This window comes from Bos mutus, chromosome 21 (genome assembly GCF_027580195.1).
Source record: "Bos mutus isolate GX-2022 chromosome 21, NWIPB_WYAK_1.1, whole genome shotgun sequence".
In the NCBI taxonomy this organism is placed as follows: Eukaryota; Metazoa; Chordata; class Mammalia; order Artiodactyla; family Bovidae; genus Bos; species Bos mutus.
The window spans coordinates 45,069,480-45,093,192 of record NC_091637.1 but is presented as its reverse complement, the minus strand read 5'-3'; the positions used below and the strand labels follow the sequence as shown (position 1 = coordinate 45,093,192).

General features: G+C 36.2%; 1 protein-coding gene and 1 non-coding gene across 7 annotated transcripts in view; one reads left to right on the top strand and one right to left on the bottom strand.

The window, feature by feature from the left end:
* RALGAPA1 (Ral GTPase activating protein catalytic subunit alpha 1) overlaps positions 1-23,713 on the top strand; it is a 214,174-nt gene that overhangs the window by 8,547 nt on the left and 181,914 nt on the right. The window lies entirely within an intron of this gene.
* Positions 2,870-2,976, bottom strand: LOC138984536 (U6 spliceosomal RNA). The gene has a single exon (XR_011461822.1). It is a non-coding gene; the product is annotated as a U6 spliceosomal RNA (small nuclear RNA).

Sequence of the window (23,713 nt, the reverse complement as noted above, 5' to 3'; positions counted from 1 at the left end):
TTTGAATAAATGTTCTTTGTCATGTTGAGAAAGTCTTACTCTTTTAGTTTGCTGAGAGTTTTCATCAAGAATGGATACTAGGTATGTCAAATGCTTTTTTCTGTTTCTGTTGAGGTTAACAGGTTTTTAAATTTTTTTTCATTTTGTTTTTTAAAGATTTTGTTGTTGTTAACTTTTTTTAAAGTCTCTATTGAATTTGTTACAGTATTGCTTCTGTTGTTTATGGGTTTTTTTTCTGGCCTTGAGGCATGTGGGGTCTTAACTCAAGACTAGGGATTGAGCCCACACCCCCTGCACTGGGACGCAAAGTCTGAACTAACCCATGGACCACCAAGGAAGCCCCTCATTCTGTCAATATGATAAATCCCAGTCTGGATTTTCAAATGTTGGATCAACTCTGCAGTCCTCTGTAAGCCTAAGTTAATTGTGACATCGTGTCATTTTCATATAATGTTGGATTTTATATGCTAGAATGTTTGTAATTTTGTAGTTATGTTTATGGGGGATATTACTTTTCTTGTATTTTGCTTTTTTTTTAACATAATGTTAGCCTTATAGTATTAATTGAGAAACATTCCTTTCTTTTTCGTTTTCTGGAAATTGTTCATAGAAAATTTGTATCTTTTTTTTTTTCTCGTGAACATTTGGTAGACTTCACCAATGAAGCCATCTAGATACGGAGTTTTCTTGGAAGGAAGGTTTTTAACTACTTTAATAGGTAGAGGGCTGTTTGGGTTATGTGTTTCTTCTTGAAACAGAAGTTTGTGTCTTTTCAAGAAATTTTCTTATTTCATATTAAGTTGTCAGATTTATAGGTATAAAGTTGTTCATAATGCTTCCTGTTGTTCTTTGATATCTATAGAATCTGTGATGATGTCATCCCTCATTCCTGATATTGATAATTTATCTTTTTTTCCTAATCAGTCTGGCTGGATGCTTATCACTTTTACTGATCTTCTAAAAGAACCAGCTTGTGACTTCATTGATTTTTCTCTATTTAATAGATTTCTGCTTTGGTCTTTATTATTTCTTTTTCCTCCTTAGTTTTAGTTTAATTTGCTCTTTTCCTAGTTTCTTTAAGAGTAAACAGGTTATTAATTTGAGACCTTTTTTCTTTATAATGTATGTATATGTTGATAGAAATTTTCTCTAAACAGTGTCCTACAAATTATGGTATTTTGTATTTTCATTTTCATCTAGGTCCAAAATGCATTCTAATTTCTCTTTTGATTTCTTCTTTGATCTATGGGTTATTAACCTGTGTGTTCTTTAGCTTCAAATATTGGTGGAATATCCTGATATCTTTCTGTTATTGATTTCTGTGATAATTTCATTATTTTCAGAAAACATATGTTTTGTGACTTGAATTCCTCAAAATTTATTGAAATATGATAGCCCGGAATATGTTTTAACTTGATGGATGTTTCATATTTACTTGAAAACAGTATATATTCTGCTGTTGTTGGGTTGAGTGTTTGAAAAGTGTCAGGACAAGTTGTTTGATAGTATTGTTCAAGTCTCCTATATCCTTGCTGAATTTCTTTCTCCTTGTTTTATGAATTATTAAACATGGGGATGTGAAATTTCTGACTGTAATTGGAGTTTGTCTCTTTCTTTTTAAGTTCTATCAGATTTTGCTTAATGTATTTTGAAGCTCTGTTACTAGGTTTCTAAACATTTGGGATTATTATCTCATCTTTATAAATTGACTTCTTTTGCCTTATGAAATGATCTTTATCTGTGGTAATAACCATTGCTCTGGAATCTACTTTAATAGTGATATAGACTTTTGCTTTCATTGACTAGCATTACTAGGATATGTATTTTTCTGGTTTTAATCTGTTTTGTTGCATTTATATAAAGAAGATTTTTTTTGGAGCCAGCATATATGTTTAAATCTTAATTTTTAATATAATGTAATCCTGGCCTTTTAATTAAGATAGTTGGATGACTTTTGTTTTCTTTGTCACTGTGCTGTACCTTACATTCCCAGAACTTATTTATAACTAAAAATTTATACCTTTTCACCCTCTTCACCCATTTTCCCCTCATACTCACTGCCTCAAGCACCATTCTGATCTGTTTGTGTGAGTTTGGTTTTTAGATTTCACGTGTAAATGAGATCATACAGGATTTCTTGCTCTGTCATTTCACTTAGCGTAATGCCCTCAAAGTCTGCCTATGCTGTAGCGAACGACAGTATTCGGTAGAATTCACCATTGAAGCCAGCTGCTTCTGGATGTTTCTTTGTTGGGATACTTTTGATTAGTGATTTAGTCTTCTTACTCTTAATTGTTCTGTTCAGATTCAGACCGGTAACTTATCATTTAGAACTGGATGATGTATAATTAAAGTCATTATTGATTTGTTTGAGTTGATTTAAATTTGTTGTCTTTGTTATATTTGTCTGTTATCTTGCTTTTTTCTATTTGGCTTATCTTTTCATGAAAAGTGAAAGTGAAGTCGCTATGTTGTGCCCAACTCTTTGTGACCTTATGGACAGTAGCCTGCACCAAGCTCCTCTGTCCATAGGATTTTCTAGGCAAGAGTATTGGAGTGGGTTGCCGTTTCCTTCTCCAGGGAATCTTCCCAACCCAGGGATCAAACCCAGGTCTCCCACATTGTAGACAGATGCTTTACCCTCTGAGCCACTAGGAAGCCACCATCTATCTTTTCATAGTTCTCTTTTTTTGCCCTTTTTTTGTATTAGTTGAATAAATGTATGATTTTTTTACATTTTTCTTTTATTGTCTTAATTAGCTATAATCTTTTAATATTTTACTGGTTGATTTAAGATTTATAATTAATATTTTCAACTTACCAGAGTCTATTTACTATTTAAGTAATACACTGTACCACTTCTTTTTTTTTTAATATGGAACGCTTCACAAATTTGCGTGTCATCCTTGTGCAGGGGCCATGCTAATCTTCTCTGTATCGTTCCAATTTTAGTATATGTGCTGCCGAAGCGAGCACTGTACCACTTCTTGTATAAGAACTTTACAAGAGTTTACTTTCATTTGTCTTCCCACACTTTATACTTTTTTGATCATACATTTACTTACACATTTTGTCTAAACAAGCAGTTATCTTTTAAGGACTTCTAAATAATGAAGAGAAAGATATGTATTTACCCATTTAGTGCCATTTTCAGTACTCTTCATTCCTTTGCAGAGAGATTTCTATCCATCCAGCATCATTTTGTTTTTGTTGGATTTCCTTTAACATTTCTTGTGTAATGATGCTCTTCTGGTGATGGATTCTTTACTTTTTTAATGTCAAAATCTATATTTTGCTTTCTTATTTGAAAGATGTTTTGCTGCAATTGGAATTCTAGGTTGATGGCTTTTCTCCTTAGTCTTTTAAATAAAGATTTTGCTCCACTGTCTTTTTGCTTGCATTGTTTCTGAGAAGAAGTCTGCTTTCCCCTTATCTTGTATATCTTCTTTCTTCTCTTTTTTTCTGGCTACTTTTAACACATTATTGAGCATGGAATTTTTGCTGAAACTAATGCCTGTGGCATTAATACATCTCTGACCAATGCTCAATACTGTGTTAAGATTTTCTCTTCATCACTTGTTTTGAACAATTTAATTATGATGTGCAGTGGTGTAGTTTTCTCAATATTTCTTGCCATAGAATCATCGAGATGCTTAGATTTGTAGGTTTAGCATTTTCATAAAGTTGGTAAACTTCTGGGCCATTTTTTCCCAGTTATTTCTCCCCTCCCTTCTTTTATTTTTTTGTTTGACTTATTGGCATATAAAAAGGTATTAATATCAGGCTCATCTATTAGGAAGTATTATATTGGAAGACCTTATAGCTTTTGAAAAAGAACTGATATTCTTTCCATTTTTTTTAGATTCTTTTTTCTGTGTTTTATCTTGGGTAGTTCCTATAGCTACTCCTCAAATTCACGAGTCTTTTCTTTTGCTATATTAGTCTGCCATCCCACTGGTTTATTTTTCATCTCAGATATTGTAGTTTTTATTTACTTCTTTGTGTATGTGTTGTCTGTGTGCATATAAAATTATATCATCTGTATATTTTCTTAGCTTCTTGAATATAGAATACAAGTAAAATACCCTCTGTAATATTCTCTGCTCATCCTAACATCTCTATCTATTCTGGGTCAGTTTCTGTCAGTTGGTTATTCTCATCCTGGGTTATTTTTCCTGCTTGTTTTAATGCTGAGTTATCTTTGGATGTCTCATTGTGAATTTTGCCTTCTTAGCCTCAAAGTATTTCTATATTTCTGTAAATTCTTGAGCTTTTTACTGAGATGCTGTTAAATTACTTGAAAACACTTGGATTATTTCAAGTCTTGCCTTTAGAGTTTGTTGAGTGGATCCATCTAAGGGTAATTATGTATTATGAGGCAATACCTTCATGAATATTCCATTCAGTGCCCCACAGGTATGAGGGATTTTTTCATAGCCCAGCTCTTGGGAACAGGCACTGTTCGCCAGCTTATGGGAGCCTCTGGCACTGTTCTCTCATATTCCCTCACATAGTTCTTTTTCCTGTCTTGGCACGTTTCCTTGCACGTATTTATGCTCAGACTGAAAGGAAACCTCCTCCAGTCTTCTAGGATCTTACTGGGTATGGCCCTTTCATCTTTGGTACTTTTGTCATGTGGACTCTAGTTACTTTGGTTTCCTTGGACTGTCAGCTCATTTTCTCAACTCGGTTTCCACTGGTTCTGCCTAGATTCCCTTTTCTCTCAGCGTGGCCTGTAAACTCTTAAGTCAGTAAACTGGAGCTGTCAAAGGTATACTTCATTTGTTTGCCATCTGTCAGGAATGACTTTCCCTATCTGATGTCTGTACCTGCTTGAAACATACAAACCAAAGAACAGAAAAACCCCTGAAACATAAACAATTTTCAGAACATTGGACATCAGATGCTGATAATAAGTTCTCCTAAATGAATGAGACTGAAAATTGGATTCATAGTCATTCAACTTGGCCCCTACTTTTTAACATTTTTATATTTAGAGAAGAAATTTATGGTCAGTTGACTATTGATTATATCTGTGAAAAATATTTAATTGTTCTCTAATCTGAATATATCAATGTTTTCAAAAAGAAAGTTGGATTAAAATATCTTCAATCAGGAAAATGAGAAACTAGTGTTCATTAGATATAAAAAGTAATGTATAAAGACAGAAACAAGTATTGTTTATGTTCATTAAGTAAATAACTTGAAAGCAGTTTAGATTAACTTGGAACAGCTATGCCTGGAAATCTGAAAATGTATAGGAATCACTGTGAACTGTGAACTGTAAACTGCATATAAAAATAAACTAAGTTGATATTTGAATATGTTTTTAGGATTCGATATGCAAAGTTAATAAGTAATCCTATATACATGTCATTAGACTTTTTATTGTTCTTTTTTTTTAAATTTTATTTTATTTTTAAACTTTACAATATTGTATTAGTTTTGCCAAATATCGAAATGAATCCGCCACAGGTATACCTGTGTTCCCCATCCTACACCCTCTTCCCTCCTCCCTCCCCATACCAAACTCTTTATATTCTTTAGTTTGACTCTTGAACTGTTTTATCTTTGTATATTTACAAAGAAGTGATATACTGAGTAGATTATTTACATAAACAATGTTACTGATTAATTTGCTTAGTAAACCAAACTGTTGCATAATATACAATTTTTTTTTGTATTTTTGCATTAACACTTTTTTTATTAAGGATTTTATTCCATCCAAAGAATTTTGCATGGCTTATAGGACTGAATAAAATGTAGACTAGAACAATTAGTGATAAATAGCTGAATAGCCATTACTTAAAGGTAACATCATCAGGTTCCAGAGATGAGCTGGTTATAGCTATAAGGCACTGAACTTAATTCTTAGATTTCCTGGCAGCCAAAGTAAAAAGAGAAGCATGTTGAGTTACAAGTTTACAGTGTCTTAGAAAAGAAAGCATACTTTCTTTTTTTAGTTAAAACTTTTTATTCTGAGTTCAATCACAATTTGTGTATATACGTACGTTCATATATTATCTAATGTCTCTTTTAGAAAGGTCATGTAGTAGAAATAGATTTTGGAGAAAATAGAAAAATAGCCAATTAGTATGTTTGTTAGATCTGTTCTAACAGACAAGATCAAATGTCTACAAATAAATGTCTATAATTTTTTTTTCTATCTGTATAAGTGACATCACCATCTTTTTTTTTTTTTTTTTTTTTTTTAGAGTGGAAAACCATGCTTATTTCCATTCTCAGAAAATGCACAACATGTCTAAGGATTTAAGGGTTCTTTGCAACAATTCCATGCCCTATTCCTCCCACACTGGGTCCTCAAGCTGAAAGTACAAGTTCGGGAAATGGTACCCATAGAGTTTCTCCTCTCTTATTTTCATTTTTTTTTTTTTTTATGTCTATCACAGGGCTACCATTAGGATTAAATAAGACAAAGTATGTGAAATTGCCCTGCATATCACCTGCTCAATATGGGATTTCAGTGGTGATTTTTTTTTTTTTTTTGCCGTACCTCATTTTACTGTGCTTTGCTTTAGTGAGCTTTATAGATACATGTTGTTTTTTTTTTTCCTTTTGTTAATTTTCTGTTTAGTTGATCTATCCATAAGTGTGAGTGGGGTATTAAAGTCTCCCACTATTATTGTGTTATTGTTAATTTCTCCTTTCATACTTGTTAGGATTTGTCTTACATACTGCGGTGCTCCCATGTTGGGTGGATATATATTTATAATTGTTATATCTTCTACTTGGATTGATCCTTTGATCATTATGTAGTGACCTTCTTTGTCTCTTTTCACAGCCTTTGTTTTAAAGTCTAATTTATCTGATACGAGTATTGTGACTCCTGCTTTCTTTTGGTCCCAATTTGCATGGAAAATCTTTTTCCAGCCCTTCACTTTCAGTCTGTATGTGTCCCCTGTTTTGAGGTGGGTCTCTTGTAGACAACATATGTAGGGGTCTTGTTTTTGTATCCATTCAGCCAGTCTTTGTCTTTTGGTTGGGGCATTCAACCCATTTACGTTTAAGGTAATTACTAATAAGTATGATCCGTTGCCATTTACTTTATTGTTCTGGATTCGAGTTTATACACCATTTTTGTGTTTCCTGTCTAGAGAATATCCTTTAGTATTTGTTGGAGAGCTGGTTTGGTGGTGCAAAATTCTCTCAGCTTTTGCTTGTCTGAAAAGCTTTTGATTTCTCCTTCATACTTGAATGAAATCCTTGCTGGGTACAATAATCTGGGCTGTAGGTTATTTTCTTTCATCATTTTAAGTATGTCTTGCCATTCCCTCCTGGCTTGAAGAGTTTCTATTGAAAGATCAGCTGTTATCCTTATGGGAATTCCCTTGTGTGTTATTTGTTGTTTTTCCCTTGCTGCTTTTAATATTTGTTCTTTGTGTTTGATCTTTGTTAATTTGATTAATATGTGTCTTGGGGTGTTTCTCCTTGGGTTTATCCTGTTTGGGACTCTCTGGGTTTCTTGGACTTGGGTGATTATTTCCTTCCCCATTTTAGGAAGTTTTCAACTATTATCTCCTCAAGTATTTTCTCATGGTCTTTCTTTTTGTCTTCTTCTTCTGGAACCCTATGATTCAATGTTGTAGCGTTTAATATTGTCCTGGAGGTCTCTGAGATTGTCCTCATTTCTTTTAATTCGCTTTTTCTTTTATCCTCTCTGATTCATTTATTTCTACCATTCTATCTTCTAATTCACTAATCCTATCTTCTGCCTCTGTTATTCTACTATTTGTTGGCTCCAGAGTGTTTTTAATTTCATTTATTGCATTATTCATTATATATTGACTCTTTTTATTTCTTCTAGGTCCTTGTTAAACTTTTCTTGCATCTTCTCAATCCTTGTCTCCAGGCTATTTATCTGTGATTCCATTTTAATTTCAAGATTTTGGATCAATTTCACTATCATTATTTGGAATTCTTTATCAGGTAGATTCCCTATCTCTTCCTCTTTTGTTTGGTTTGGTGGGCATTTATCCTGTTCCTTTATCTGCTGGGTATTCCTCTGTCTCTTCATCTTGTTTAAATTGCTGAGTTTGGGAGTCCTTTCTGTATTCTGGCAGTTTGTGGAGTTCTCTTTATTGTGGCGTTTCCTCGCTGTGTGTGGGTATGTAGAGGTGGCTTGTCAAGGTTTCCTGGTTAGGGAAGCTTGTGTCGGTGTTCTGTGGGTGGAGCTGTATTTCTTCTCTTTGTTCAGTCGATGGGGAGGGAGGGAGGGATGCTGCAAACAAATGACACTGGCGTGGCGCTCGCAGTGCCTCAGCCACACTGGGTCTGCCCCCACTCACGGCGCGTGTAGCCTCCCTGCCCACACTGCTCAGGCTCTAGGTTGTTCCGCCGGGAACAATCCGAGGCTGGCCCTGGGTTGCATGCACCTCCCAGGTCCAAGCCGCTCAGGTTCAGGCACTCAGGTAGTCCTCAGAGGCGCAGACTCAGTTGGGGCTGCGTTTTGTGCTCTTCCCAGGTCCGAGCAGCTCAGGTGATGAGGTGTTTGGCGACGCCAATGCTGACTTATCGCCTCCCTGCCACTTGGTTATCTGGGTGTAAAACCGGCGCACCTTCTCAGGCAGATGTTAACCGTCCAGACCCCCAATAAGTTTTAGTTAGCAAAGAAGCCAGTTTTATAGATAATGTCTCTCTGGGGCTGCGATTGCCCACTTCCGGCTCTGGCTGCCTGTCACCGGAGGGGGAAGGTTTGCAGCCGGCTACCTCTGTTTAGTCCTTTGTTCCGTCAAATGCGGTGTCTTAGGTTAGGGCTGGCTTTTCGCATGGTAGATATCCCACAGTCTGGTTTGCTAGCCCAAATTATTTCGCTCAGATAGTGCTCAAGGTATTCAGGCCAGATTCTTACTCTCAGCGATGCAGCCAGCGCTGCCTCTCCTGCCCAGCCCAGCCCGCTTAAATGGCGGATGCAGGCGTCTGCGCTGCTTCTCCGCTGGAGGAGTTACCGTAGGGCTGCAATCTGCGAGTTTTAATTGTTTATTTATTTTTTCTCCCTGTTATGTTGTCCTCTGTGCTTCCAAAGCTCGCACGGATTCGCAGTGAGAAAGTTTCCTGGTGTTTGGAAACTTCTCTTTTTAAGACTCCCTTCCCGGGACGGAACTCCGTCCCTCCCTCTTTGTCTCTTTTATTGTCTTTAATATTTTTTCCTACCTCCTTTCGAGGAGTTGGGTTGCTTTTCTGGGTGCCTGATGTCCTCTGCCGGCATTCAGAAGTTGTTTTGTGGAATTTACTCGACGTTTAAATGCTCTTTTGATGAATTTGTGGGGAGAAAGTGTTTTCCCCATCCTACTCCTCCGCCATCTTGGCGCCTTCCCCCATCTTTCACTAAGACATAAAACTTTGACAATGTGGTAGAAAAAGAAAATTTTATCTTAGTTTCTTCTTCAACTTCTTGTTACCCCTCTCTGGTATTTTACATTTCATTAATATTGAATGAGAAATCACTTTCTGCGATGCCTATGCTTTTGCTAATGGTATTTACTGTACCATAATCAATAACCCATTTCTTTTAACCTTCTTACTAAGAAAGAATAAGAGGGAGGAGGGAAGGAGAAAGGAAGAAAGAAAGAAGCATCAGCAACAAAATGATAATCCCACCTGTTGGATTTCAAAACTACAGTCTGGAGGGACAGTTACTATAGAAAGGAAGTAGACTTTGTGTGAACTCTTAAGTTGAAAACCTAATATGGTTTGGATGCGTGCATTAATCCATTTTTAGAAAATATCACTATTACTTACAAACCAATTTTGAATTACGTATGCTGTATGTGAAAGTAGTACTCCGTGAATATGAGTGGTAATAAGACTTCTGGATGCCCACTGGTGCAATGAAAAAGTAGACTAGATGCTATCAAGAAGGCACCTACACAGTGTAAGATGGCAACTGTATTCAAAGAAAAGCAGGGGATAAAAATTATGCTTACACCTGAAAGCCTTAAGCCTTAAAACCTTTTCCTTAAGAATAGCAGGAAACCTGTAGAGCTTTGCTGAAGCCTTCTCTGTCATCTGGTAGGTATAGGAACTTTTCCGATTTACTTCTAGCAATTTGGTTATTTTACTACCATGTAATTACTTATTTGCATGCCTATATCTTACAACCTTCCTGAGAGTAGAAGTGTGTCTCTTAAGCTTTGTATCCCTAACCTCAGCATAGTGCCCAGCATGAATTAGGTGCTCAGTAAATATTACGTAATTCATGAAGGAATATAGTAGGTATGAGGAGAGCAAAGCTGCTCTTCTTTGAACAACTTCCTTTCAATAAAGAATGATAGAAAAAACTGTTAAAGTCAGTATCAGAAAGAACCCCCCTTGGGTTATCCTAATTTCCTGTGCAAAAAATTGGCTCAAAATCTAAAATTTGTCCCGTGTGAAACAGAAAAATAAAGGCAAAAAAATAGGATGTTAAATGAAGAATTCTTACGGCATTATGGCAGAGGTTATTGTATAATCTTCACCATTATTGAAAGAATTCGTGACTCTTATATAACATCTGATTTTCAAAAAACTTGTGAATCAGTGAGCACAACAACATGTCATGTTTGAAGTATATACCACCACCCCCCAACATATCTAACAGAATAAACTGACTTGTAGATAGACATGGAGGAGAGGATGAAACAGAATACTGAGTTTGTGGCTCTTAATTTGTCACAGCAGCCACAGTATACTGATATAAATCTTTTAGTGTTTTGTTGTTTTGCTTCTCCATATGAATTTGAATATCAATTATATTTTGTAAATATTGTTAGGATTTTAAAAATTGGATGGCCTTGAATCCATACATTTAATTTAAAGGAGATTGACGTCTGTGGTATATCTACAGTTGAACCTAAGACAGCATAGAGGTTTAGGGCACCAACCCTCTGCACAGTTGAAGATCAACATGTGACTTACAGTTGGTCTTCCACATTGCTGGTTCTACGTCTGCAGATTCAACTGTGGATTGTGTAGTGCTGTAGTATTTACTTTTGAAAAAAATTCATGTGTAAATGGACTTGCACTGTTCAAACCTGTCTTTTTCAAGGGTCAGCTATATTTTTCCTATCTCAAGGAGTCTCCATTTATTTAATTAGGCTTTGCTTCAAGTTAATAAAAGGAAATTTTATATTTTTCTGAGAAAGATTGGCACATCTTTTATGGTCAGGAATAGGTGCATTTAAAAAGAATGTTAAAAGGGATGGCTTCTCTTTGCTGCAGAAGGAACTCAGGTGACCACTTCATTAAATGGTGGTTTAGATAAAGATTAGGAAGAAAGGATGTTCATTTGGATAAAAAGCATATATAGATCACTACTTTATATCTTTTAGCAGAGTATGTTCTACATTACTTAGATTCTTCAGTATAAAAAGGAAGGCAAATACATACATTTGCAATATTGGGATAGAGAAGACAGCTTTTAAAACTTAAAGTTAGAAATTGCCATAGAAATGTTGGATAAATTTGCATTTATAAAACACTTAAAATTTTTAATGGTAAAATCTGTCATTAACAGAATTAAAAGATAAACAGCTAAGAAACATTTGCAACATGTTTAAAGGAGTTAATTTCCTTAATTTATGAACTGTTAAAAATGTATGAAATTGGGAGAAAATTGTAAAGGGCATTGTCAAGACATAATGGAAAGAGATTTTCTCATACATTGCTGGCCAAGTGTAAATTAGAGGGCTTCATTAAGTGTGAGAATTTTAAATGTATACATGTATATGCTTTGAAACCAATATTTCCGTTTCTTAGTATTTTTTTTTCGCCTTAGGAACTAAGTGGATGAGTGTGTCTAAACACCACAGTGTTGTTTAGAATAATGAAAAAATTGAACTAGTCTAAATATTATTTAGGGATTGATTTTAGAATTTAGGTATGTTCCTTTAGATGAACATTGCATTCTCAGAAATTGTTAGCATTCTAAAATTACTTAAATAGTTTGACCTTTGAACTCAAAGTACATTTTAGATGTGGGTCTATCTCTTCTCTATCTATTGGAAATTTTTAAGGAATGGAATTGTTTATAGAAGCAGCTATCATATATAAAAATAAGAGTTACTATTTTTGAACACTTACATGTGACAGGTGCTGGACCAAACATTTCATGTGTGTTACCTGACTTAATTCCTTCAACAGACCAGTGTGGCAGATAGTAATTGATCTCCAAGGAAATTTGAGTATTAAATAACTAGTAATGGGTATATAGTGTGTACAATCAGAATATCTGGGTTCTGATCTCAGCTATATGCTTTGGCTGTATATAAAATTAACATAATTTCAGGTATTATATGAAAAATGCATTTGAAGCACAGAGTTTATGGAAAAATTTAAAACATTTGAATTTTAAGTGGAACCTTAAAGGTGCTAAAGTTGAATCAGATATTAATGATCTATTTAAAGTCAGCTGGTTTTGTTTTTAAAAAATGAGTACAAACCTCTGAGTATACTTGATGATGGTCTTGATTCTGTATTTTCAGTTTCTAGCCTATTAAAAATGGGTAGAGAGGAACTTATTTAAAAATTATATTTTGGTAAAACAAAGAATAAATGAAAGGAAGTGAAATTCATGGTTCGTGTTTTATTTTGAATAACCCAAATCTTTAAGTTGCATCACTTAGCAACATTATTCTTTGTTTCACCATCCCAAACTGAAGTGTCATAGATAGTAAAAGGTGTGTTTGTGTTACCAAAAATTTGTCAGTGTTTGAATTTTTAAAAATCAGTAGCTTCAGAGTACCCAGTCATCTTTTCTTTTCTGTCAATTGTCCTTAGGACTTTTTGGAGGCAAGTTGGTTGTTACCATAAGCTGCTGCTTATAATCATGCCATTTCTTATAAATTGTCTTTAAGAAAAATAATTACTAATTTCTGCCTCCATTTCTTTAAAAATCTGAAAATAATAGTTCTGAGCAACCATTTGAATAGCTGATATAACGCTTTGCTAGGTTTGGGGCAACTGCAAAAGAATAAGGGACTTGATGGTATAATAAGAGAATCATGTCAAATATGAAACATGAGTATAAAAGGCAAAAGGATCATATATATTATATAGTATTTATTTGGTTGCACTGGGTCTTATCTAGTTGCCTGACCAGGGATTGAACCTCGGCCCCCTGGATAGGGAGGATGGATCTTGTAGTCTCAGAGGGATCATATATAAACAAGATGCCTTGAAGAAATGAAGCTGGGTCATTCGAAGTGTACATTGAAAGATGATTGAAATTTTAGTAGATGTAAAAGAAGAGCTCAGCTATAAATGCAGGAATGTTGAGGGCAGTGATCTTTCAAGCTTTTAAAAAATAAAGATATCAGGCCTCACCCTAGAAATTAAAATATAATGGCAAGGTTCCTGAATTCATTGCAGGAACAGATTGCTCATTTCAAGTACCAGTATTAAGGATACTCAGCCTATATATCAAAACCTCTGCATCATTCTTCCCAGTCAATGCTACTGCTACTCAAAATGTAGCCTACAGACTGGTGCTAGTTTATTAGCTATTTATTTACAGGTCTGTAACATGTTAAGTGCAGAAGTTGAGGTGTTGAGAAGCTCATCTCAGTGTGATAATGCTGTGACATCCAATTGTGTGATTGAGGACTTGCCTTATTGAATATAGAGTATAGACCATTGAATAGAGTATAGGTGCTTTTTGCTGTATTTTCTAGCAATTTATTATAAAGCATTAGTCTGTTTTGAATTGGAATTTAAAAACAAACGAACAAAATCCCCAAAAAACAAAAAGCAGCTGTCCCTATATATAATTTGAGAAGCATGATCTACACAGTGTTTAAAATTAACTTTTCACATTCTGACTCATTCTGTTTTTATCCTGTTTTATCTTGTTTTCACCCTGTTTTAAAGTATGCCTTCTATTCCTAGTGTAATAGCATTTACTTTCCCTTACTAGTACTTTAAAATGTGTGTATGTTTAATTATTTTCAGTATTCAAAAGAATGCCTTTGAATTTAGGGATATGAATTGAGAAACTTTTCTATTTTGGAGGTACAGAACTAGATCGAGAACAGGTTTCAAGATTTAGCGAAAATAGTTTTTCAGTCTGATTTTTTTAATATACATATACAAAATTATGTCTTTTGTGAATAGAGATGTAATGCTTCTCACTTTACAGTATATATGTGATTTTTATTTAGTGTCTAATTTCTTTGGCAAAAACTTGCAGTACAGTGTTGAATAAAAGTGGTAAAAGCAGACATCCTTGTGTCTTGTTTATGTTTTTAGGGGTAGAACTTTAGGTCTTTTACCAGTCATTATGAAGTTAGGTATGGGATTTTCATAGATATCCTTTATCAGATTGGGGATGTTACTGTGATTATATATAATTTAATTTTTTAAATTTTTGCCTGTGTTGGGTCTTCGTTGTGGTGCAGGCTTTTCTCTCATGGCAGTGAGCTCAGGGGCTGCTCTTCATTGCGGTGCATGAGCTTCTCATTGCAGTGGCTTTTCATTGCCAAGCGTGGACTGTAGGACTCTCAGGCTTTGGTAGTTGCAGTGCGTGGTCTCAGTAGTCGCGGTACCCAGGCTCAATAATTGTGGCACACAGGCTTAGCTGCTCCATGGCATGTGGGATCTTCCCAGACCAAGGATTGAACCTGTGTCACCTGCATTGGCAGGCAGATTATTTACCACTGAACCACCAGGGAAGCCCCGAGGATATATATATATTTTTTATTCCTAACCTACTGAGTGTCTTTATCATTAAAGAATGTTGGCTATTGTCAAGTGCTTTTTCTGTGTCTATCGAGACTGTCATGTGGGTTTTGATCCTTTTACTAATATGGTGTATTGCGTTGATTGATTTTTGTTTGTTGAACTGACCTTGCATTCTGAGATAAATCCCACTAGGTAATGATGTGTAATTCTTTTTATATGTTGTCATATTCAGTTTTCTAGTAGTCTGTTAAGGATTTTTGTGTCTTTATTCATAAGGATTATCAATCTGCAGGTTTTTGTGATGTCTTTGATTTTGGAGTGAAGATAATACTGGCCTCATTGATTTAGTTTGAAAGTGTTCTTTCTATTCTTAGAATTCATCTATGAAGCCATTTGGGCCTGGTCTTTTCTTTGAGGTCAGTTTTCTTTTTTATTAAGTCTGTCTTTTTATGGATCTGTTCAGATCTTCTGTTTCTTTTTGAGGCAGTTTTGGTAGTTTCTTTTATGTCTTTCCTTTGAATTTGTCCATTATATGTCAGTTCAGTCACTCAGTCATGTCTGACTCTTTGCAACCCCATGGACTGAAGCACGCCAGGCTTCCCTGTCCATTGCCAACCCCTGGAACTTGCTCAGACTCATGTCCATCGAGTCGGTGATTCCATCCAACTAGCTCATCTTCTGTCATCCCCTTCTCCGCCTGTCTTCAATCTTTACTAGCATCAGGGTCTTTTCCAATGAGTCAGTTCTTTGCATCAGGTGGCCAAAGAATTGGAATTTCACCTTTAGCATCAGTCCTTCCAATGAGTATTCAGGACTGATTTCCTTTAGGATGGACTGGTTTGGATCTCCGTGGAGTCCAAAAGACTCTCAAGAGTCTTCTTCAACACCACAGTTCAAAAGCATCAATTCTTCTGTTCTTAGCTTTCTTTACATGTAGATCACCTAATTTGCTAACATACAGTTGCTCCTAGTATTTCTTAATATGTGTTCTATTACTTTAAGATTGGCAGTAATGTTTTCTTTTCCACTCCAGATTGGTAATTTGAATCATATCTCTTTTTATCTTGGATAGCCTAGCCAAAGATTTGTCAATTTTGTTATCTTTTCAAAGAACTCATTTTGGTTCCTTGATTTCTTAGTATTGTTTTTCTTGTCTCTGATTTACTTATCTCCATTCTAATATTTATTATTTCCTTTATTCCCCATGCTTTTGCTCTTTGTTTTCTAGTTTTGTAGAGTAGAACATTAGGTTATTGATGTTCAGATCTGTATTGAGGTGTTTATTTTTTTTTCCATTTTTTATTACATTTGGACATTTAAGAAACATACCATCAGTTATACCACTATTCAGTAAAAATCTATTCTAGTTTTTAGAACGCTATGTGTCACAAACTATCTTGCTTCTAGTCTCTAAGACTTTACCAAGAGTTTATCAAAAAGGTTGGCTCTGACCTATGGGATCCTGAGCCTTGAGGTTTTAAATGTTTTGATTATTGTAAAACAATTTCCAGTGGATGAACCTTAATTCCCAGCTGTTTTCTTTCTAGAATGGGCTAATCATTTTGAAGTTCCATATTCCATTACAAGAGCTCTGAATTTAACTCTGTGCATTGTTTTAGCTGGATGCCATGTGTTTGGTTTATTATTTTTTCACTTACAGGTCAAAGTATTTTTTCCAGCAGATTCAATGTACTGTCTAGAATCTTTTCATTTCATCTTGATGGATTCACTTGCTAACAACAAATTCAATTAAGGATGCCTTAATTTTGCCTTAATTTTTGAAGGACAGTTTTGCTGGATACAGAATTCTTGGTTGCCAAGTGTATTCTTTACGCTTTTTGACTGTATCATCTCAGTGACTTCTGGCCTCCCTGTTTTCTGATGACAAATTATATTTTTCTTTTTGAGGCTTTCTTGTTAACTGATGTGTTGTTTCTCTCTTTGTATTCTCAAGATTCTTTTTGTTGTTGACTTTTGACAGTTTTGTTATGAGGTGCTTAGATATGGGTCTGAGTGGGTTGCCATTTCCTTCTCTAGGGTATCCTCCCAAGCCAGGGCTTGAACCCACATCTCCTGTGCTGGCAGGTGGATTCTTTACTACTGAGCTACCAGGGAAGCCCCAGTGAGTTTCTTAAAAATATGGAGAAGTGTGTTTCATCAAATTTGGGAAGTTTTCAGCCATTATTTGTTGAAATTCTTGTGTTTCTTTTCTCTCCTTTCGATTCTCCTGATATATATGTATTATTACATTTGATGGTGACCCAGAAATGTTTGAGGTTCTGTTCATTTTTATTCATTATTTTTAAGTCCTATTTGTCAGACTGGATAATTTCAACTAACCTACCTTTTGAGTTTGCTTATTTGTATTTTATTGAAAAAAATTGTTTTATTTTTGACTGTGCTGGTTCTTCATTGCTGCGTGGGCTTTTCTCTAGTTGCAGCAAGTGGGAGCTACTCTAGTTGTGGTTGTGGACTTCATGTTGTGGTGGCTTCTCTTGTTTGGAGCACAGATTCTGGGGTGCACAGGCTTCAGTAGTTGTGGGATGTGGGCTCTAGAGCACAGGCTCAATAGTTATGGGATTAGTTGCTGAACAGGCTTAGTTGCTCAACAGCATGTGGGATCTTCCCAGATCAGGGATCGAACACAAGTCATTGGCAGGGAGATTCTTTATCACTGAACCACCAGAGAAGCCCTGCTTATTTTTAATTTTGCCATTTCAAATGTGCTGTTAAGCTTTTAGTGAGCTTTTCATTTTGTTTATTGTATTTTTAAACTTTTTTTTAAAACATAAAGAAGTGAAAGTTGCCTAGTCGTGTCGGACTCTTTGGGACCTCATGGACTGTAGCCTGCTAGGCTTCTCTGTCCATGTAATTCTCCAGGCCAGAATACTGGAGTGGGTTGCTGTTCCCTTCTCCAAGGCATCTTCCCACACTGGGGATCGAACCCATGTCTCCTGCATTGCAGGCAGGTTCTTTACCAACTGAGTCATTAGGGAAGCCACCTTACTATTAACATTCTCTCACTTGGTGAGCGGAGAAGGCAATGGCACCCCACTCCAGTACTCCTGCCTGGAAAATCCCATGGATGGAGGAGCCTGGTAGACTGCAGTCCATGGGGTTGCTGAGGGTTGGACACGACTGAGCAACTTCACTTTCACTTTTCACTTTCATGCATTGGAGAAGGAAATGGCAACCCACTCCAGTGTTCTTGCCTGGAGAATCCCAGGGACGGGGGAGCCTGGTGAGCTGCCGTCTATGGGGTCGCACAGAGTCGGACATGACTGAAGCGACTTAGCAGCAGCAGCAACAGCACTTGGTGAGATACCATTCTCACACTTGCCTTTAGTTCTTTAGACATGGTTTTCTTTATCTTTTGGAACATATTTAAAACTTGTGATAGTGTTTGATACTATCACACTTGTCTAGTGTATCTAATGTTTATGCTTTTTCAGGGACAGTTTCTATTGACTTCTCTTTTACACGGAGTGTACTTTCTTGTATCTTTGTATCCTGTAATTTTTGTTGATAAGTTAACATTTTAAATAGCACAGCAACCCTGGAAACCAGTTTCTCCCTCTCTCCCATGACTTGTTGTTTCTTCTGTTTGTTATGGTTGCTGTGTGATTCTTTAATGACTTTCCTGAACTGTGTGCAGTCTGTTTTCTTCTATTTATGTCCACTGGATTCTTCACTCATTCAGCTAAGGGTTGGATGGATACTTATTTACAAGCTTGGAGTCTGTAAGTCTCCTAGTCTTCACCAAGGGGCTCTGTGTATGTGTTTGGGACATACTATCAGTATTCAGGAAATAGTTTACAGTACTTTTTTAGCCTTCACATCCTTCTTGTGCAGTCTCAAGATCAGCCAGAGGTGAAAGTTTAAATATTTTTCCAGTCTTTCCTTAATACGCTTGTAGCTCGTGCACATGGCCATCTGTACTCCCTTTAAAGTGTTGGTGTTCTTTAAAGTTCCCTATGGAAAGCACATCCCCCGGCTTTTCCCTTTTTTAAATTTTTTGGTTAGTTGTTTGCCTCATCAGTGATTGCTGCCTCAGGCAGCTGTGGTGTTAAACAATTGCCAGTGATTGTTTTTCACAAATGACTCCAAGAGAAAAACTGTTGCACTGGGTGAGTTCTAAATTAAGTTAAATAAAGACAAGCTTTGTGAGCTCAGTTTTCGAAGGAGCAGATAGGTAAGTCAAATAATGATGTTTCTCAGAGTAAAGCATTGAAAGAACTCTGATTCTGTTCTGACTCTTCCAGTGACTGATAGGCTGCTGCTTGTCACTGTGCTCGTGGGCTGTTGGTTTTAAGGCTGCGATGGAGATGAGGATGGAGGATGGGAACACAATAAGTTTGAAATGCCACAAAGCTTACTGTTTTTATTAAGATTCATCCATTTTTCATGAATAAATGTCTTTGTTGCAAACCTTTAATTAATTTCTAGGTTTCCAAAAAAGTTAGGTTTTAGTGTTTACTTTTTCTTAATTGTTTTTAATGGAGATTTTCAGAGTTCTTTTTTCCGCTAACTTGCTGATATTATCTTATAACATGCTTTTTAAGTTATAAATACTTAATGTTCTTAGTTTTATTAAAATATTCTTTTATGAATATTTTTAGTGACTGCCTGTTGACTTGCATGTATGTACCATGATTCATTTAGCGTCTTACTGTGTAGTGGGTAGTGGACAAGATAGTAGAAGTTAGGGAAGAAGAACAGGACTTGTATATCATATGAGGGAACCTGGGCGTTATCCTGTTTGCAGTGGGAAGCCCTGTACGTATTTAAGTAGATGAGTGATACAGATAGTTGGACTTAGGTTTGGGTAAATTATTCTGGTAGCAGTGTGTGGAGGATGGATAAAAAGTGGGCTTAGAATATTGTGAGAATAGGTAAGGAGGCTACTAATAAAATTCAGACAAGAGATCATGAAGTATCAAATGACAGCAGGCATGGAGAGAAAGAAACGCATTGCAGAGCTGTTTAGGGTGAAAAATGAGTGCTTCGTTGAGTAGTGGGGGTGGGGTGGTGTGGAGTGGAGGGAGCTGAAAAGAGGGGGATGAATCTGAATCGAATGTCAGGTTTAAGATATAGATAATATTACCAATGTAGTAAGGGAATGTTAATAATAAAGAACTTGAAGAAGATGAGGGAAAAGATGGTGGATTCATTTTGGGCCAAGTTGAGTTTGAAACACCTGTGGAAGATGTAAGTGGATAGGTAATGTAAGCCCGAATCTCAGAAAAGAGCATGAAATAAATAGTAGCTGTGGATTGATGGTGGTCAGTTGCTTCAGTGGTGTCCCCCTCTGTGACTGCATGGGCCGTAACCCACCAGACTCCTCTGTCAATGGGATTTTCCCAGCAAGAATACTGGAGTGGGTTGGCATGCCCTCCTCAGGGGATCCTCCCGACCCAGGGATCAAACCACATCTCCTGCATTGCGGGCTGATTTCTTTACTGCCACCAAAGCCCAGGGATTAGGGAAGTATTTTTATGTAGATAGAGTTCAAGTTGTATCAGATGGAGGAGGAGGACATGTTCCTGTTAGACACTACAATTTAGAGAGAGTATACAGAAAGAAAAGTTCATAGTGAACATGGAAAAAGACAGTTCGTTGCTAACATTATTGTAATAGTTTTTCTGCATCCTCTTCCTTCAGCATGGACTTGTATCAGCCTAAACTTTAATGTCACAACTGTTGATGTGTCTTGGGAGGTAGCATAGAGTAAGGCATACTTTATTCTTAGTTCAGTTTGGTTCTGTTAATTGCTGTTTGATCTAGTGTCTTGGTCTCTTTGAAACTTGGTTTTGCTTTTTAATAAAATAAAGAGGTAAAATAAAATTGATAGGTTCCTATCTCCATGAGAATTAATGAAACTAAAGTATCTGGCTCAGTCTTTAGAGAATGGTGGGTGTCAGTAAATGATATTACCTTCTTTCTTCCCCATCTTCATATTGTGTGAGAATTCCTTTGCTCCTTTGCTGTGTTGTGCGGAAAGCAGTTAGTACCAATTGATACTAATGTTTGAATGGTACTTAACTCTTTACACTGTGTGTTAGAGTGGTTTGGTATCACAAATGGATTTAATTAGTTAAAATTTAGGTATTCTGATAAACTGAATAGGCTGTAATCAGCCAGTGTCAGGAGATACTTTAAGGTAGTATGCATGCAACTGCACTAAATCCTCTGAATTCTTGGTAATTTGCAGCGCCTGCCTGTCCTAAACTTCAGAGTTCCTGTCTCATCCCTTGCTAGACTGTGTAGCTTTCAAATAATTCTTTAAAAATACTGTTCTTTCAGAATGAATTCAGTTAAAATTGGCCACAAGTTTATGTTTTGGCCTACCACCTCAAGTGTGGCTAATATGGTGGTGTTGATTGAGGGCTCAGAAGAGCTGGTTTGGAATTGTTAAATAGCTTTGTGTGGAGAATTTCAAAAATATATTTGTGGAGAATGAGTAAGATAACGTTTGTGTAACTGTAAAAGTGCTATCTATGCAGATATAAACTATTAAGTAAGCATAAGTGATTACAACTTGTTTGCCTTTCCTTATCTTTATGTTGCCATACTTAGCTTTTATGTTTGATAAGACAGAATTGACTTTGTTCTTAAATAGGACATTGTATCTTTGTTTATTAGGTTGTCTTTTTCACTGTATCTCATTTCCTCTGTGCCTATGTGGAATCGTTGAAGGCAAGAGAAAAAATTTTATTTTACTTTATAGATTTTAATCTTAAAATTAAAGTGCTTATAAATATTTTCACATCATCAGTTCAGTCACTCAGTTGTGTCCGACTCTTTGCAACCCCTTGGACTGCAGCACGCCAGGCTTCCCTGTCCATTACCAACTCTTGGAGCTTACTCAAACTCATGTCCATTGAGTCGGTGATGCCATCCAACCATCTCATCCTCTGTCATCCCCTTCTCCTCCAGCCTTCAATCTTTCCTAACATCAGGGTCTTTTCCAGTTCTTCGCATCAGGTGGCCAAAGTATTGGAGTTTCAGCTTTAGCATCAGTCCTTCCAATGAATATTCAGGACCAATTTACTTTAGGATGGACTGGTTGGATCTCAGTCCGAGGAATTCCCAAGAGTCTTCTCCAATACCACAGTTCAAAAGCATCAATTCTTCGGCGCTCAGCTTTCTTTATAGTCCAACTCTTACATCTGTACATGACTACTGGAAAAACCATAGCTTTGACTAGGTGAACCTTTGTTGGCAAATACATGTCTCTGCTTTTTAATATGCTTTCAGATCACGATCACATATTAATGCTTCCTTCAGTGCTTTTTGTTCTTTCAGTTCTATACATTTTTATCTTCCTATCATATCAGGAGCTTTTCTGCAGTTATTTTGAAACATCAGTATGGTTAAGAGAGGAGCTACTTATCTTAAGCGATTTTGCTTGCTTTGAAATTTTAGCATGTTTTTAGTATGATTTGTATCTGCTTGCTTTTCATGGTAAAGGACTAATGAATAATAAGTATTTGAAAGATTAGAAAAACAAATATCTTAAGTATTTATACAGGAAATAGGTTCCTAGCTTTTGTTTTGATGAATTAAAACATTCAGGACAGTTATCAAGAGAGAGATTGTCTTGCCTGTTTGCTACATTGTTAAATACAAGAGTGAGTTTGCCATTTTCATTTATGTTAATATGATTTATTATATAAAAATAAAAATAGATTTTAGTAATTATATTCTGAGTTATTTTTTTCTAGTTAAAATGTTGGGACAGTAGACTATTTTTGAAAGCATTAAGAAAAAAGTAGTTTTTTGGTTTTGTTTATATTGCTTTAAGTTCCTTTGTAAATGTGTTACGAGTGTTTTCCAAGTTTTGGGGGTTTTTTCTTAAGAATGCATGCATGGGGAGCTTCCAGGTGCTGGTGGTAAAGAATCTGCTTGCCAGTACAAGAATGTACTCACATGTGTAAAAACTTCTGTGGACACAGAGGAGCATAGGTTTAAGTGTTGAGGAAATACTCTGTAGATCAATGCATTTCCTAGAGTGATTCCAGAAACTTTATTTTTGAAGTTCCATTTCACCAACTCTCACTTCAGAAAGCATACTGGAATGAAACTAATGAACATAGTGTTGAATATATATTAAATTAGATTTTTAAAACAGCTTTATTGAGCTGTTGAAAATGTATGTTATAACAACATACAGTAAACTGCATATATTTTAAGTGCACACTTTATATTTCTTGTGAGCAGTGTAGGTGAGTTTTGCTTTTTTATCCATCTGATAGTCTTTAACATTTTAAGAGTATCATTTTTATTTAATGTGATTATTTATGTAGGGTCTGTCATCTACTCTTTATCTTCTACTTACCCCCTTTGATTATTGTTTCTCTTTTTCTGCCTTTGTTTGGATTAATAAAGTATTTTTGTGATTTTTATATTCTTTTTTTTGGCTTATTACCCATATGTTTTTGTTTTATTTTTGTAGTTGCTTTAATGTTTATAGTAGTTGTTCAGTCACTAAGTCATGTCTGACTCTTTTACAACCCCATGGACTGTAGCCCACCAGACTTCTCAATCCATGGGATTTCTTAGGTAAGAATACTGGAGTGAGTTGCTATTTCCTTCTCCAGGGAATCTTCCCAACCCAGAGATCGAGCAAACATCTGCTGCATTGGCAGGTGACAGTTCTTTACCACTGAACCACCTGGGGCCGCCCAGTGTTTATAATATCAGATCAGTCGCTCAGTCGTGTCGGACTCTTTGCGACCCCATGAATCGCAGCACGCCAGGCCTCCCTGTCCATCACCAACTCCCGGAGTTCACTCAGACTCACGTCCATCGAGTCAGTGATGCCATCCAGCCATCTCATCCTCTGTTGTCACCTTCTCCTCCTGCCCCCAATCCCTCCCAGCATCAGAGTCTTTTCCAGTGAGTCAACTTTTCACATGAGGTGGCCAAAGTACTGGAGTTTCAGCTTTAGCATCATTCCTTCCAAAGAAATCCCAGGGCTGATCTCCTTCAGAATGGACTGGTTGGATCTCCTTGCAGTCCAAGGGACTCTCAAGAGTCT